The following is a 12631-nucleotide window of genomic DNA, read 5'->3' as shown; positions in this document are numbered from 1 at the left end:
GTCATGTTTGCCACAAAACAAGTCATATACCTACTAAGAATGTATGGAAAATAAATTTGCCATGAACCTATTGACTTATAATTGTTGAATGTGTCCCACACTACTTTCTACATTTGATGTTCATGGGCATGTTCTGTGCTGCCATCCAGACTGTATCACATAGCTCAAGAGGATTGCCTTCCTTCTGTCTAGGCCCAGTAGAGGGGCCGACAACAGGTGTCCAGGGCTTTCAGATGTGATGTCCCTTCATGTTCAGATCCTAGAAGTCAGGCAAGACTTCTCCTATTTCTTGGTTTATTGGTGACAAATCTTGGTTGTAGTTGGAGAAAACAGATGGAACATTTGAGTCGTGTAGTTTTCTTTAAAACATGACCTGAATTTGTTGCCGTGTTTACAGCGGTGGTTAGGCTGGTCCTGTTGGTCTTGTGACTTTACATCATGTATTTATACTTTTTCAGGTTGAAAAATATTAGAAAAATACAAAATGTCAAATAAATTGAAAAAAACAATTATGAATTTTATAGGGTCGTCAGATGACAAAACCTATTTTTCGAAAAGATCTCACCTCATGAACGTATGTTCAATCCTCTGTAAGAATACACTGTAGGAATGTTTTGTTCTGGTAGATACCTTAGAAAGAGGGATAAGTACCAACTCCCTTTTCAGATAAGTACCAACTCTCTTTTCAGATAGTGTGGAGAGCTTCAATACCGTTATGCCAAGTATACAAGCATTCATTGTCAGTCTACATGTTACGATGAAACTCTGTTTTCCAGACAGTACCTTTCCAAGTAAAATCATCAAGATTATCAAATTTCAAATTTCCAAAAACAAATGTCATTTTTTTTTTCTATATTCCAACAGCCTGGAAGTCATGGTTTCCATAGTAGCAGGGTCTGGATTAATAAGGTTTCAGGGTATATATGTAGTGAAGAAATGGAGGACATTGTCTCTGGCACTGTCTTGCTTAGTCAATACAGAAGTGTTTCTTGTTACTCAATGTATCCAGAAGGTGTTTAGAGTTGTGGCTTGTGTGAAATTTGATCAGAAGTATTCTTCTATTATTGCGTGATGTTATACACTAAATTATCAGTATAGTTTGTGATGTGAAGTTTTGAAATATTATCCATATTGTGTGTTAAAGTGGTACTGGGGTATATATATATATATATATATATATATATATATATATATATATATATATATATATATATATATATATATATATGAACTGCTAAGTAATCAGAGACTTGATGCCTTTGGGCAAGAAGCATTTAATTTTTATTAATATTCTGGGAAAACAGAAATATAGCAGAAGAAAGCACACACCCGCAGGAACTGCATATGAACAAGACCAGACAGGAGAGCAATGTCAAGATCAGGTGTTGACATGACGCCATGACCAATGAATGATACTTCCGCGTATGTTGTCTTAATTGTCATCAGTATGTGTAGATGCTAGATCTGTAATGACACAGCTATTATAACCACAGTTTTTTGTTTGCATTTCTGTGTTTCTGTGATCAGGAAAACATTCATTTGATTTGTAAATAAGATACTAGAATCGGATAGGCATTTAGAAAAGGAAAATTCATCCAGTCTGATATATATATATATATATGTGAGTTTTGTTTGAAAGTAATTTCACAAGTGGTCAGTGAATTATGGAACCTTGAATACTTAAGTCAAGTCAAACAGTAAATTTCTTTGTATATGTGGACAATTTTGTTATGTTTATTTGTGAATCTAATTCAGATGTATAGAGATACTGTTTGTAAAAATGATGTTTTTTATGATTATATTTATTTTTTAAAGAATATACAATATATGCAAGCATTGTTATGGAAATAAAATACAGTTTGACAAAGTTGTTTTTTGTTCACAATGTAGCGGAAAGCTTGTTTTTCAGAACGGTACGTGTTGATGCGTGTAATCTTCATATTGGAAGATGGGAACGTAAAATCCTACCTTCGTGGCGTTCAGACGACAAGGGCAGATAACTCAACAGACACTTCAGTGTTCAGCGCCACGACCTGTGACAAGAAAATGGTTGTGCAGATCATCAAAAACGCGCCGTGTATGGGCACCAGTATCATTATGATGTTGATAATGTTTGGGGAGCTAAAAACGAAACATATTGGACATTATAACATAGACTTGATATTTCTGAAATTCTCCGTAAGCAATACGGAAACATTTCAGAGTTGTGCTCTCGTAAGAAAACCTACTCGTGATTAAACTTCAGCCTAGTTCTAACAAATCGAAGGTACAAAATAATTTATCTGGAATGTCTTGGAGAAGTAGTGAAAGGTTGATAAACTTGTAACTGGATACAAACCCTACCTTCAGTTGAAATTTCTGCTAGGAAAGCGAAAGAACTGAAATTTCATATTCCTGTAAAGCAACAGGCTCCAGTTCAGTTGTTCAATGTACATATTTGTGTGTATATACAAAGTAATTACAAAGAAAATAATTGAACCGTTGATAAGTTATGTTTCAGCAGTGAACCCTACCGATATATGAAAAAGTGATATTTTGTTTTGCCTTAAATTGGAAACGAAAAATCTAAACGTTTGAGATATCAGGAATGGCAAAGGGAAACAGTTCAATACTTCGTCTGATTTGTCTGCCAAGATTAACATGTAATATTCAGTTAAGCAACAAAAATCAACCCCGTACCCTCTTTTGGACTTAAGCCCGGCGGTGTTGCCATGACAACGCACAAGTTTCCTCGCGAACTACTTCAGAACCAGAATGCCTGTATAGCAAAGAGCATTAGTCTTGTTTGATTGTATACACAGTTTTATAATTAATATCAAACAAATTATAACTTAAGCTCGGGATATGAACCCAGCTTGTATTTCTATGTGAGTCCGATTTCCTGCCATGTCAACGCAAATGGAAAAAAAACTTACAAAAATCCTTCGAAAATACTGGTTTGTATACAAATTTTCACGTTATTCTCCGGAAGCGAACGCTGCCATTAAATTTGACTAACATACAGTAAATCTTAGTGTAAACGCCGGAGCAACGAAGAGATATCGAGGAGCGTAATACTTAAAACGAAACTTGATATAAAACAACGTCTAGCTCCGATAAGTGAGTGAGTTACAATTTATCATCCAAAACTATCGCTTGGGTGAGATCAAGCGTTATCTCCTCTGTAGATATCGCTGCAATGAAATTGCAACACAATGCTTTGCAGACCATTGTGACGTCATTGATTACCATGACGTCACAATCAAATGAAATCGCTAATGGCTCTGCTATTGAAGCTGTTAGCAGGACCTTTTACGTGGAAGACATTGCTTATTACTGCCTATATACTGAAAAAGTTGGAAGAATGATGTTGGATGATCAATAAAATCTCACCCGAGTGTCTTTGATATCAAATATATCAACACTCGTTGATAAAAGTGGGGAAAAAATCCTCGGCAAGCCCCGGAGTTTTTCCACTTATCAACTCGTGTTGATATATTTGATATCAAAAGACACTCGGGTGAGAGTCTCTATTTAACGTCACATCGGTATTATTTCAGCCTTATGGCGACTAGCTCCGATAAAAACGCCAGTTGATCTGAAATTCAAGTCGGACGCTTATTCGAACATTTGTGGTGATTAGCGTGTGCTACTTTGAAAAGGCAAACGAAATAAAACAGTTTGTTTTAATGAGATTGTATGACTGGCGTAAAGGACAACCCATTCAGTACACGAAATGTTGTGATTATACCAAACGTCTCCTATAAATATAACAGTGTCACGTGGTCTTTCCGCAGGAGGTGTGGTGAGGTGAGGTGAAATGGAGTTTAACGTCGCGTTCAAGATTGTTGCACTTATATAGCGACGCGCGCGAATTCACCTTTATTTTCTTGATTAGATAAATAAAACATGTTGAAGACGCCCAGAAGAGATAAATTGACTTTTGGGCGACGCAGATTGTTAATCAATATCCTCCCGACAACCTGTGCTATATACATTACATGATTGATGCGAAGTTACAGAAAAAAATCGTGTTTTATCAACCGTCAAAACAGTCGCTTGACACCTTCCGACATTCAAGTCGATGCTTATCGATTTGTTTCCGAAAATCGACGATTGAGTAACAATAGCAAGTCAGTAGACGGGGTATGGTATTACCTTCTGTGTCAACCTCTTTCCCTATGGCGATAAACCATCAATATTTCAGAGTTAGCTTGCCTTCAATAAACAACATGTATTTGTACGTTCCAGCTGTTATAACTGTTTATAAACCATCAATACTTGAAACATCTTCCCGAAGCAAGTGAGTTAACTGACTATAACAGTCCAGTTTCCACCCTTGCCGAACCAGGCTGGTATTATGGAATTACATTTTGGCTGGACTAACGAGTCTATGTATCGTCCAATTAAAATCGCGCAACGAAATCGAATGCCGGTTCGTAAACTATCGCGAGATTTTGGTCGATTGCCGGATTTGCAGTACATGTGCACCGCCAACTCGTTGTTAACAGATATTTTCCAAATCTGTTCCTTTTTTTTAATCAAGGTGCTCACGTGTTTTGATGCATTTCGCGATGTAAGACTCGTTTTACCACAATATACATCTTGATTATCGATCAGATCGTCCTGAAAAGGCGTCGATTTATTTTATTGAAGCAAGTGCGTAGTACGAGAGGTGGAATCTGATTGGTTCATAGGAGAGGCTTAGAAGGGACATAATAACTCATAACTCATAATAGCCACTGGTGGCGCTATGATCGAGGCCAGGAATTCCAGCCTAGTTCGGCAAGGGTGGAAACTGGACTTTTATAGTCAGTTGACTCTCTTGCCTCGGGAAAATGCACTTGAGAACGTAGCTTGCAAACAATAAACAACTCATTGTATAATTTGTATGTTCCAGCCTTAATAACTGTCTGTAAACCATCAATATTTGAGAAAATAGGTTGCCAAACTAACAACTCCTTGTACAATTTGTATAATAAATTACATTTAATAATTGCAGAAAACAGAACTGTTATGTGACAAACAACCTGAAATAATACTACACTACGATTGATATACAAGTTATTAAACACGTCTGGAACACACACGCACGCATGCGTATGTTCGTGTGTGCGTTCTGGGTATGAGTATTGTCTCAAAATATACTATATACGAGCAATATCTATGCTTGCGATAACGAATACGTCAACATTCTACGTAAGATATGCGGAGCTGACGCCTCTTTAAGGATTTCCCATTGCGTATACGTACGCGTACGCTTACGCATTCGTAAACAAGTATATGAAATACGCGAACGAAAGAAATGTGCTTTACCCTGCATTATTACTTTATACCAAATCGATTTTTCTGATACGGATAACGAAAACGAAAATACACAAATGCAAAGACTGTGTTTGAAATAAGGAAAAGCTTTTATGGATGTCAACGTTTTTTTATGAGGAACACAACGTTTCGGAAGACACGTGTATATACTTACTCACTATCGAGTAATATTTTCTTTATTTATAGGGGAACTTTCAAAAGCTATAAATGAAAACGCTAACCATGGCATACAATTATTTCCAGATACTAATGAAATTGTGTTACTGTTATTTGCAGATGACGTCATCCTTGTCTCAGAATCTATTGGGGGTTTACGGACTCAGCTTAATATCATTGGTGTTTTTTCAGATACATGGGACTTAACTGTTAACATACATAAATCAAACGTAGTTGTTTTCAGAAGGGGAAGCACCCTGTCTGCGAAGGAGAAATGGACATACAAAGACATCCCCTGCCCATAGTTAACAGCTGTAAGTACTTAGGTGTAATATTATCTTCAACTTTCAAGATGACAAAGTGTATTGCTGATCTAGCAAATCGTGGAAAACGGGCTTTGATGGAAATAAATATAAATTTAAATAAAATAGGAATGATTGATCCAAAAGTATATTTTAAAATATTTGATACACGGGTATTGTCAATACATGTATATGGGTCAGAAGTATGGGCTTACCAGCGGTATGATCAATTAGAACGAGTTCATCTTTTGGCATGTAAAACTTTTTTAAAGGTGGGACAACAAACGCCAAATGCAATTGTCTATGGTGAATGTTGTCGCAGATCCGCATTATAAAGAATGGGTTAAAATTAAACAGGATGCATGAAGGGCGTATTCCAAGAAAAGTATATAACATGTTGATGTATTTAGACAACATTGGTCATAATACTTGGGTAGTATCTGTTCGTAACATTTTATGTTCCCATGGTTTGGGATTTGTATGGTTAAACCAGTCTGTTGGGGACAATCTAGCTTTCATTGGGGTATTTAAAACGTATTTTGTAGATGAATTTCGTCAAAACTGGATGTCAACACTCAACAGTAGTACCGGATATGTCATGTATAAACAAAATAAAACACTGTTTGAACCTGAAAGATTTTTGTGTATTTACAATAGCAACATGTACGCAGTGTTTTTATTAAATTAAGATGTAATTTTTTACTTTTTAGGACAGAACGAGGGTAGATGGCAATCTATTGAATCATATTTACGTATGTGTCCTGTTTGCAATATGTCTGTTGAAGATGAATATCATTTCGTATTGATCTGTAAACATTATACTGAACTGCGTAAAGTTTATTTGCCAGAATTATATTGGAAATTTCCAACTATATTTAAATTCAAAAGTTTATTGTGTACAACTCCGGATTAGTTATTAAAACGGCTGCAATATTATGCATATTAAGCATACAAAAAAAAACATGAAGTCGTAAAATCCATGTAATGCGCTTCACTATTTGCATTGCATTTCTTGCACATGGGCCAAAGGCCTACACACAAATACATGTAAACTAATTTTGACTTTTGACTACATACTTACTCCTTCATCAGGTAAATAAATGCCCTGAGTCCTTACCTGGTGAAGGAGTAAGTTTATAATAAAGACATCCAACAATTCTCTTCCTGATGTGTATCACTTCTAAATGCCTTTCAAAGACTTGAGTGTTTGAAATAATTTAAAACCCAAACAAGACAGTCAGGCAGGTGACCCATAAGTGTTGCCTGTCGATCTTCAAAGTTACATACCCGCATTCATAAATAAGAAACTACTAAAAAAGCGCTAAATGAAGAGACCTATACGAGGAGTTATGTATATATAATTATACATAATAAAACTGAATACAAAATTAGTCTTAAATATATCGTGCAGACGGTCTGGCACATGGAGGAAAATTTCATGCAGCCTGACAGATATGTTACCAGCCACGGGTTCTTTCGGACACTGATTGTAGATCACATTTTGAGAATGATATCTTAAAAGCTTCATTTGACACAAATACACGATGGAACTGTCAAGCTAGGCAGTAATTTGGACATGTTAAGCTTATGTGGTATCTACAAAGTGCATCTGATCTATCAAGTAAAATTATACAGTTTGGTTCAACACTAAATGTACTTCCCCAATCAAGCAAAGACAATCTCGAAAAGTCAAAATTGCGAACAACGACTTCGCAACAGCCCACTGAGTTATCATCCTCTGTAGGGAGTTTTAGATAATATTTCCGATCATGCGCAAATGGTTGCGGAAGTGAGGATGTTTGTTTGGAAAAATGTGTACACGTCAACTTGTCAAAATAAGTGATTTACCACGAAAGTAATCTGCACACCCCGACACCCCCAGGTCTTCACCACCGGGGCTCCCACATACTGGTTTCAACCGCACAGTGTGAATTTTACATCAAGCAGCGTCCTTGTTTCGTCACGGAAGGCGACCAAACACCTGTCCAACGTCCCGGTTTTCGTGCATACTGATGACGACAGTGTCTGTTAAGCTTACATTGTTTCATATCAATGTCGACTAGTTAAACTTTTTGGACAGTTGATAGTTTGTATAGGAGCCTGTTGGAGTTGAAAAATGATGGGTTCTTATTCAAGAGAGCAGAAACGCAACGTACAATAAGGTTGGTATGATTCTGAAAATGCATTGCAACCAGCTGTAATCATCTTAATCTTATGTCAGTGTGAACGCAGGATCTATTTAATTTGTTTGATGGACACGTGAAGATCCTGGGTATAATAGGTGTTTAGCAACCCATGCTTGTCGTGAAAGGTGGGTTTGGGTGGTCAGGCTCGCTGACTTGGTGGATGCATGTCATCGTATCCCACATTGCATGGATCCATGCTCATGATGTCAATCACTGGATTGACTGGTCCAGACTCGATTATTTACTGACCACCGTCAGAATTTTGCTGAGTGCAGCGTTAAACAATAAACAAACGGACAATCATATGTTTGATGACATTTTAATTTCTGTGTTGATGTAAGGTTAAACGATACAAATGTTAACAAACGCTGTTTTATATTTATTAACAAATATACCAAAAATTATTGCACTACATACAGTTTTTGCATATTTGCTGTTTACAAAGTAGACAGAATTTATGGATAACAACTGCTTTATTTACTGTAAATCGACATTTCGGTATAGATCCTTCTACCGTTATCAAGCAAGTCCACTTTGTCATCTGTCAACTGCAAAGCAATGCCTATCAAAAAATTTATTGCCACAACTTCAGTGTATTGCAGTACTTGTTATGTACACTAAACAGAACAAAATGCACTCAATAACCCTCATTATTATTTGTGTTCTCTATATCAGATGTCCTTGATTTTATCAAACTGTGCATATTATACCGATTAAAGTTCATTATTTACATAAGTCATGCTTAGTGACATCCAGGCATCATTGACAAGGGAGAAAGCTCCAGCATATCACAATAGGGAAAAGTTGTGTATGGGGCCTGAATTGAACAATAACGGGCATCATTCTACATCCCACAAAGTATGATTGTGCCAGACTTCAGTAATTTATCCAGGCAAGTACAAAGACAGCAATTTAGATGACACATCACAAAGATTTGTCCAATAAGGATAAACCCCACTATGAAGATGATAAACAAAGATATTGCTGTGGTTCAGGAGGCAATGTAATATGTCCTAAGCAATGAAATAAAACAAAACTAAAAAATATTTCGAGGCAATGTTCACAAGGCCCTTGAAGAAGAGTGATATCCAGTCAATCTGACCTTACACAGAAGGCTGATGATTGAAAGTCAATTCTACACATGATAAAACATTGGCAGAATGTGACATATTGTGGCTACTAAACTGGGCAGCAAAAGAAAGTATAGGTCCAGTTCCATGATCGATGAAAAAATAACAAGAAGAGGTTTTGTTGTGAATTATAATATAATCTGGGGACGGGTAACAAATGATTGATCAACCACAGTTTGAATGAAATTGTGCAATCACAGGTAATGTAAGCTCAAGGTAAACAATGATGGGGTAAGAAATTTCATTTTCAAAAGTTGTCTGAAATGTCACCAAAACATTTGTCAGACACTACAAGTTCATTGTCGACACAGTTGCCTTCAATAGCGTGTATGACCTCCAGCTGTCTCAATGCATGCTGTGATACGCCGCCTCATCGATGACGTTAGTCTTCTGATGACATGGACTGGAATCCGTTGCCACTCGTCTCTCAGGGCCTGCTGCAATTCTTGTCTGACGGGAGGCTGATGGCGTGCTCTAATCTGTCTGTCAAGATGGTCCCACAGATGTTCAATAGGATTCATATCGTGTTGGTTGGTTGGTTGTTGTTTAACGCCACACTCAGCAATATTCCAGCTATATGACGGCGGTCTGTAAATAATCGGGTCTGGACCAGACAATCCAGTGATTAATATCATGAGCATTAATCCACACAATTGGGATCGATGACATGCATCAACCAGGTCAGCGAGCCTGACCACCCGATCATGTTAGTCGCCTTTTACGACAAGCATAGTCACCTTTAAGGCAAGCATGGGTGAGTGGGCAGGCCAGGGCAAAACGTCAACATTCTGCTGGTTTAGAAAGTTCTGAGTCAGTCTTGCAGTATGGGGCCTGGCATTATCCTGTTGAAACAATGTCCCCTGCTGTTGGCTTTGTAAGAACGGAAGCACAACTGGCTGCAAAACTTGGTCTCTGTACTGCACAGCGTTCAGGTTTTCCTGTATAATTAGTACCATTCCTCGGAAAGGATGATACGCTCGGATTCCAGCAGCACGAAGTCGTCGTAGTATGTTGATTAATGGGATGTCCCAATGCTGTTGCTGCCGTCGCCGTCGCCGTTACAAATCTGTTTCGCAGGTGAATGAGCCGTATCTCACCGTCGTCCAGTGGTGTTGTCACTCGGGGTCGTACGGTTCTAGGCCTGTCCTGTGTCCTCCTTGTCTGCCTGTACCGTTGAATCAGCTGGGCTACTGTCAATGGTGTACAACCAAACCTTTTATAGCATTTATACAGCTAACATGCATGTGCAGTTTATGCCATAGGCGGGAAACCTGTTTCACCATTTTTTTGTCACCACACGAGCGCTGTCAAAGGTGGCGCATTCGGGTGAGGTGTTTTTTGGTACCTGTTCCTGGGCAGTCATATTCCCAATACCCACTTTCCACTAGTTATCGCTGTTTTTAGGAAAATTACAAATTGCCAACCTATACTTTCTTTTGCAGCTTAGTTTATTTAGGAGATAAACATACTGTGTTTTCAATGTAGAGCTAGACTGCCTGTAGATTTAACCCCACTGAATGGAATTTGGACCTAAACGTGCAGCTAGAGGTTTCAGATGTTAACAATTTACATCAAAGCGGCTGTTTAACACAGAGGGGGTTTATTTTGGTTTGATATCTCTGATTGACCAATCAAAATGGAGTATTTTCCAAATTCAAGCTGGTTATATGACATAGTCAGACATACATTCAATTAATCAATAATTTGTTTAATGACATTGATGCATGTTTTTTGTGGAGGCAATTGAACTCAAACAGGGTTTAGCCCTCTGTCTTTTTAGGAAATGAAGGGTTTTTAGCAAGGTTCCTGGACTGGCAAAGCATGTGTCAAGATCTCTCATGATGAGGACAGAACACTAACAGTTTGAATCTGGCCCACTTGTGGCGATGCAGTTGCACAGGCTGAGAATGTGCCATAGACCCTCTAGGCACTGCCTGCACTCTGGGCACTGCCTGCACTCTGGGCACTGCCTGCACTCTGGGCACTGCCTGCACTCTACTTACTTACTTACTTACTTTGGAGATTTAACGTGCGCTTTCCGACTGATGCGTATTTCGCACACGGGCCCGGCCAGGCCATTTAATGTGTTTCCGAAAGGGGCGAGGGTGGTCTGTGCAACCCAAGAGGGGGCTTTAGGGGTTGCTTATATAGAATTTGGGAATTTTGAGATTTGGGATAGATGCCGATGGGGTTGGGGAGGAGAACTAAGGGAGCTGGGTATGGTGGATGATTGTTTGTTTATGTGATTTTGATTTGGTAGGTTATTATGGTTTTAGATGCGTTTGATTAGTTCCGTTTTTATTAAGAATACGCCTAAGGCCTTGAAGTTTTCTAGTTTATTTTGTGGGTTTAGTATTGCTTCTAGAGTGAGAGCCTTGTTTAGATTGAGGGTGGTTTGTAATGCGGTTCGATGTGTTAGGTAGTGTGTGCAGTGGATGAGTGCGTGTTCTGGGGTTTCTAGTTGTTTGCAGTGTGGGCAGTTACCTGTAGTGTGTTTTTTAATTTTTTTTAGGTGGTTATTTAGGTTGGTGTGTCCTGTTTGGAGTTTAGTGATTACTCTGTCGATTTTTTTTGATGGATGGAGAATTTTTGGTTTGGTTAGTGGTTTGCTGAGCACTCTTTTGATTTGGCTATTTGAGTTTAGATATAGGTTATGCCATTTTTTTGTGATTTTTTGTTTGTTTACACTTTTAATTTCTGATTTTGAGATGGGTAAGTTTAAGCTTATTTCTGGGATTTTGAGGGATAGTTTAGCTGCTTTATCGTCGTTTTCATTACCGTATATTCCTACGTGGGCGGGTATCCACAAGAAGGTTATTTGTTTGCCTGCCTTAGTTAGGTCGTTGGAGCTTTTAAGTATTTGATTTATTAATTTAGGTCGGTTTTTGGTATTTTTGTTTTGGAGGGCTTGTAGTCCACTTAGGGAGTCAGTAAGTATTAGGATTTTTTGGTGGTTTTTGGATTCTTGATTGTGGAGGGCTGAGGCCATGCCCATTAGTTCTGCCGTCAATATTGATTGGTTATTTGGGAGTCGGAAGGATTGTGTGGTTTTAGTTGGTTGTGTGGTATGGACTCCGAAACCTGTGTGTTTGGAGGTCGGATCTGAGGATCCGTCCGTGTAAATGTGACACCAATTTGGCCAATTTTTGTGTATGTATGCTAGTGTGGTAGTTTTAGCTATGTTTGGGTCAGTTTGTTTATTTATTTGGCTAGCTAGTGTTGTGTCTATTTTGGGTATTTTAAGTTTAGGGGTGAAGATATTTGATTTTTTGCAGTTTTGTTTAAGATTTTTAATTTGGTGTTCATTTAGGTAGTTTGTTATTCTTTGGGATATTGGGGTAAGTAAGGGGTGTTTACGAGCTAGAGCTTGGTTTTTAGGGCTGATGTTTTGGTTTATTAAGTTTTGGATGAGAGGGTTTGATTGGGACGCGGCCCAGAAATTTAAGCTTAGCTGTTCCCTGCGTAGACTTAGTGGCATTTCTCCTGTTAAGGCCTGAAGTGAGGTGTAGGAGGTGCCATGTTGGGTGCGTGTAATGAGTTTGAGAGCCTGATA

At 38.2% G+C, this 12631-nt stretch overlaps 1 protein-coding gene across 1 annotated transcript in view; it reads left to right on the top strand.

Annotated features, from left to right (window-relative positions):
• Nucleotides 1-7547: 7547 nt before the first annotated feature.
• LOC139443127 (tight junction-associated protein 1-like) overlaps nt 7548-12631 on the top strand; it is a 39011-nt gene continuing 33927 nt past the window's right edge. The window contains exon 1 of the mRNA XM_071224075.1: nt 7548-7924. The gene's annotated coding sequence lies outside the window, so the exon portion shown is untranslated. The remainder of the gene's footprint in view (nt 7925-12631) is intronic.

Source organism: Haliotis cracherodii, unplaced genomic scaffold, assembly GCF_022045235.1.
Source record: "Haliotis cracherodii isolate W230 unplaced genomic scaffold, xgHalCrac1.p SCAF_5, whole genome shotgun sequence".
NCBI lineage: Eukaryota > Metazoa > Mollusca > Gastropoda > Lepetellida > Haliotidae > Haliotis > Haliotis cracherodii.
This window is presented reverse-complemented; position numbering and strand designations above follow the sequence as displayed.